General features: G+C 36.3%; 1 pseudogene; it reads right to left on the bottom strand.

Annotated features, from left to right (window-relative positions):
- Positions 1–4,742: 4,742 nt before the first annotated feature.
- LOC124972155 (small ubiquitin-related modifier 2-like) lies at positions 4,743–5,209 on the bottom strand (annotated as a pseudogene).
- Positions 5,210–5,826: the final 617 nt, after the last annotated feature.

Below are 5,826 nucleotides of genomic sequence, written 5' to 3'. Positions count from 1 at the left end.
ATTTCTAGTCTACCATCTTAGTGATGTCACTCATTAGGCATTTTTCTGTGTGTGTGGTGTTGGGCAATAAACCCAGAGTTTTAAACATGCTAAGTGCACTACCACTGAACTACACCCCCAGACCTTTATTAAGTTTTTTTGAATGTAGGGTTCATCAGTTCTGGGTTGCAAATGACTGATTATTATGGCTTCTTTCTTCCTTGTTGTCCCAATTACTCTAGATAATATGTGAATGAATAAATGAATGAATACAGGACCCAAATATTTATTACATTAGGAACAAATAAATTGCTATACACTTTATTCAGGGATATTCCCTTCTATTTATTGTCATGACAGCAGTTCCACCAAGAAAAGTTCCAATGTTAGTAATATATCATTCTGTGTTTAATAATGAGTTCTCAAAATCCAAGCCAAAAGCTTGAATACTGCCTAGGAAGTCTGTGTTTCCAGATCTAAGAATGTGATGAGATAGATGTTCCTATACCTTGGTCAATAGATCACATTCCTTTGCTCAACTAAGTTTTCATAACTATCCTTTCTCTCTTCCCCTATGTTGATCCTTCTATATTTGATTAATTTAATGCCTAATTGACATAAAATGATTGATTCCTGATTGTTTCCAGCAGAGAAATTCAGGAGGTCTAAATGACTTTTATTTAGATTTCAGTTGCCTCCATGAAAAAATTAAGGTCTTTACCAACCTTTGTATTATTTGGAAGGGCTGTTTATCAGGTACCATTTAAGTCCAGCTGTATTTTCTGGTTTACACAAGCTAAGCTAAAGGAAGGATGAATTAATTTCATTGAAACCATATTGGAGCACTCCTGAAGGCTATGTTTAAATGAGGAGTTTTGATGAACTTTATTTTAAATAAACATGTTGACAGGAGCACCTAGATTCCTTAACAAGATCCAGGACGTTTTCTTTTAATCAGTCTAAGACTTACATAAACATCCTGACAACTCTCAAGGTAATTAGCACCGTTATTAGAGAGGGGGTTGAATGTCCTGGTTTATCACAAAGGGATAGTTTTTCACAGAGAAAGACAGCAAGGACCCACATCTTACAATTGATTGAAACTTCCTTTAGAATATTTTAAAGATGTTGTGGTTTGTTTTTTAATTTGTCAAAGTAAAAGTCTCAGCCAAGAAGGAAGAGACTCCTCATAATGACCAAAGGGTGAGTGTTGTTTTCAATACCCTTCTTCCGCTTCCTTCCCAGAATCTAAGAGACCCATAGCTGACCTCAACCCAATTGAACTTATCTTAAACTTCAAGCCAGGTTTCTCTTGTGCCAAGAAGATAGACTTTGAATGATATGTGCAAGAAAGTAACTATTCTTTTCTTGTCAGGCTTTACAACACAGCTAACCTTAAATGAGAGAAAAAGAGTCATTTTAATTTGAAGTTTGAAGACAAATGCATCTTTCTACCTGCTAAATACATCTTTTCTTTCCCATTTACTGAGGCTTTACCAGGATAGAAGATCAGAATGAAGAGCCCCTTCCCTACATCCACTCATCAGAGAAGGGACCCAGAGGGTGATATTCAGTCACATAGAAGGTCACTAAATAGTCACACCAAAGAGTTAAGCCCTTGCCTAAGACCTGCTTAACAGAGTGCAGGTAGAGATTCTAGTATTGCTAGAAGCCTGAAGAGGTAAAGAATGAGGGCTCCAAAGGTGGAGGGGAACAGAAATCTGATAACATAAAAGGATAGGACTTTTCCTTTTTATTATTAGGATCTTCATCTGTCCATTTAAAGTGAGGTTACATCAGAGCAATCAGTCTGTTAGATGTGAAAAGAATACAACTCAGAAAAGGCTTAAAGCCCAGATGCTGGAAGGACATCCCCCAATTGGGTCTACATCACAGTAACTTCCCTTTCAATGCCATACAGAGATACAGTTGGTACCTGAAGTATCAGCACCCAATTTATCTGTGAAGATAAATGTGTCTTTGCACACTCCTCCCCAGCCCTTGCAATTTAGCTCCTCTGATTGTTTTTCCTGTGATGTTATCAGTTGGTTCACTAATACTTGTATAGGCACACACGTATTTGCACACATGCATATATATCTGTCATGTGTCCTAGTGTGTGTCCCACATTCACCAACACTTGTTCCCACAGAATTGTCAATCCTTACCCAAAGCATTAGATCATAGGATGTTCCCCTTTCAGAAATCATTTGACACAGGCTTAAAAAGATCAAAAGTGCTACACAGCAGCACCAGGAATAACTCTCTAATAATATACCAAAGGGCATTTGGAGGACATAATTAGGAACAGGAAGAAGAGTAACACTGCAATTAAAAAAAAGCTCAGGGTCTCCAAAGCACCTAGAAGTACTTTAGGCAGGTAAGAAGGCAGCACTAAGATTCTGTCTCCTCAACTGGAAAATGGAGATAATAATAATTGCACTTTATAAAATAAAACCATCATTGATTATTTTTTTTCTGCTAAGGGCCATCCTTTTGCCAAATCATTTACCTATCATCCCATGAACCAGTAAGCACTGTTTTCTCTAGTGAATTGACTATGGATCCATTATCTATACCTAGGAGACACCACAGGAGACTTGCTGAGGTTTATTTCAGAATGTGAGGGCCACAAACCTTTTGTTTCCTCATGGAGGGTAAGGTTGCATAAGATAAGACATGGGATGACGTGAGGGTCAGAAAGCATGAAAACTAAAAATGATTTGACCCAATCAAAATATCCAGCTCTACATAATTTATTAAATAAAGTAAATCCATGTAATGGAACATGCTACAGTCATAAACAAAGATGGGGAAGAGGGGCTGAGGTTGAGGCTCAGTGGTAGAGTGCTTGCCTCACAGGTGTTGAGGCACTGGGTTCGATTCTTAGTACCATATATAAAGAAATGAATAAAATAAAGATCCATCAACAACTAAAAAAATTTTTTAAAAGATGGGGAAGAATTTTATGTACTGAAGTTGGTATAGTCATAATTGAAGTAAAAAAACAGATGAGTAAAGAGCAGAATACATTATACACTACATTTTGAAAACTAAAAAGAAAAACAAAAGTCTATATTAACATTTATCTGTATTTGTTTTAAGAAACAAAGGTACACACAAATTGATAAATGTGGTACATCTAAGGGATTGTGGGAATTAAGTATATGAAGGACAAAGGTATGAGAGAGTTTTCACCATATACATTAATTTGCATACGTGTACATATATGTATTTATTTTTTAATCATGTGAATATATCACCTATTCCCAACATTAAGTAATATTATGATTTAAAGTTAATAATGATTTTCTCTCTCTGGATGGCTTTTACTTTCTTCTCTACATATACATAAATATATAAAGAATAAAGACATATATATTAGAAAATTTATATATATAATTTTTTTAGCACCAGGGATAGAACCTGGGGCACTAAACCACTAAGCCACATCCCCAGGCCTTTTTATATTTTATTTAGGGACAGGATCTTGCTAAGTTGCTTAGGGCCTTGCTAAATTGCTGAGGCTGACTTTGAACTTGTGATCTTCCTGTCTCAGCCTCCCAGTGTTCTGGTATTACAAGCATGTGCCACTGCACCCAGCTATTCTTTATATCTTTATACCATCTGCATTTCCAAATTTCTCTATAAAAAGCACTTAACCAGGGGCACTTACCACTGAATCACATCTCCAGTCCTTTTTTGTATTTTTTCAAAAGACAGGATTTCACTGAGTTGCTTAGGGCCTTGCTAAATTTATGAGTTTGGGTTTGAACTTGCAATACTCCTACCTCAGCCTCCTGAGCCACTGGGATTACAGGCATGTGCCACCACACCCAGCCAAAACATATATTTTTATATTAAACAGAAAATAAATGTTAAAAATAAAGTTAACTAAGCATGAAGGGTTACTCTCTGAGGAAAAGAGGCTTAGGTGGATAAGACAGGGCTGAAACAGTCTTTATGAATCTTACCTAGAGCTAAATTATGACTTATCACCTTGGAATTATTTACCTTCAAGTGAGAGGATAAAATCCCTAGATATCATATCTACTTTTACTTGTCATCATAAGACTCCATTCTGTAGCCATCAAAATTACTTAATGAAGCAACAGATTGAGCAGCAGTCACAGGATTCCTAGATAAAATAGAAAATGCCCAGTAAAATTTCAAATAAACAGATCACTTTATGATTAAAATGATACTAAAATTATTTGTTTGCATGAAATTCCAATTTAATGCTTTCACTTTGGGTTTTTGGTTTTATGTTTTATTTTGTTTTTCCTAAATCTGAAAACCTCAAGAAGTGAGCCTTCTTTTTTTTTTTTTTAAACAAGAAGTTTATTTAAACAACAAGACGTTTGACTTGAAGGGAAAACTATCTAGGAACCTTTTTTTTTTTAAGAGTAATTTACCCCTACTTAAAGACAGATTGCCCTACATGTAACAGCTACGTACAAAAAAGTTATAAAATTGTCCTTGGTTTTACAATGATAAATGAAAAACATTAAAATTCTCCAATCGAACAAGGTATACAAGGATTTTTATGTTGTTCAGGTTTCTTTTGTTGTTGTTTTTTGTTTTTTGTTAAAACAGTGAGAGCAAAATAACTTACTGGAATATAAAGATAAGAGCTGAATGAGCATGCCACTAATGGAGAAAGGGGATAATTTCACAGAACCAGTATTTTTCCCCATCCCATCTCCATTTGATGTCAATCAAAACATATCATTGGCCATTTAGTTTTAAAAAATGCAATATGCTTGTGCACATACACCAGTTACTTTATGTACAATAAAGGAATGGGGAAGGGGAAAATGAAAGAATAGAGAAAACTATACTGTAGTAGTCAGGATGTGGTGGAACCAAATTGCAGTTTTCTAATTAAGAATGTATTCTTGGTCTGTAGGAACAGAGTTCTGAAGTAAAGTAGCAGGTCCCCTTTTTAATAGACACCTCCTGTCTGCTGCTGGAACACATCAATTGTATCTTCATCCTCCATTTCCAACTGTGCAGGTGTGTCTGTTTCATTAATTGGCTGCCCATCAAATCGGAATCTGATCTACCTCATCGACAAACCCTGTCGTTCACAATAGGCTTTCATTAGTTTACTAAGTGGTGTATGCCTCTTAATCTTAAACTGCACCACAGAACCATCCTGCCCCGCCACCTTCAAGTTAATATGATCGTTCTCAGTCTTGACTCCTTCCTTGGGCTTTTCGTCGGCCATGGCGAGCCAAGAAGTGAGCCTTCTGAGCCAATGATACCAGTCCATAAAAAGCCATAGAAAATCACTGGAAATGAAGGAAGGAAGCGTGATTAGAAGGCATTCTTCAAAATCTTCTTGGGGTGAGGTTGAAAATGAATATATTGTACAAATAGCAAGAAATGCGAATAACCCGCCTTCTAAGAAAAGTGGATTCTATTGATTTTAGTGCTTTTATTTTGCTGAGTTTGAGAGGTAAGTTGGGGCTGTAGCTGAATTTGAATGTCCCTGCCTTTACAGAATCTGCATTCTGGCTGAAGCAAAAAAGGCTCACCATTACAGTTGAAATAAATTTACGATGCTATGATAGCTAGCATGTATTGAGAATTACTCTGTATTAGAAACTATTCTAAGTAATTTTCACATACTGGCCCATTTTATCTTCATTAATAACCATAGGGTTGGGGATATAGCTCAGTTGGTAGAGTGCTTTCCTCCCAAGCACAAGGCCCTGGGTTCAATCCCCAGCACCATAAAAAAAAAAGGACTGGGGATATAACTAAGTGGTGGAACACTTGCCTAACATATGCAAGGCCCTGGATTCAATCCCCAGCACTGCAAAAAGAAAAAAAAATAATAAC

Source organism: Sciurus carolinensis, chromosome X, assembly GCF_902686445.1.
Source record: "Sciurus carolinensis chromosome X, mSciCar1.2, whole genome shotgun sequence".
In the NCBI taxonomy this organism is placed as follows: Eukaryota; Metazoa; Chordata; class Mammalia; order Rodentia; family Sciuridae; genus Sciurus; species Sciurus carolinensis.
This window is presented reverse-complemented; position numbering and strand designations above follow the sequence as displayed.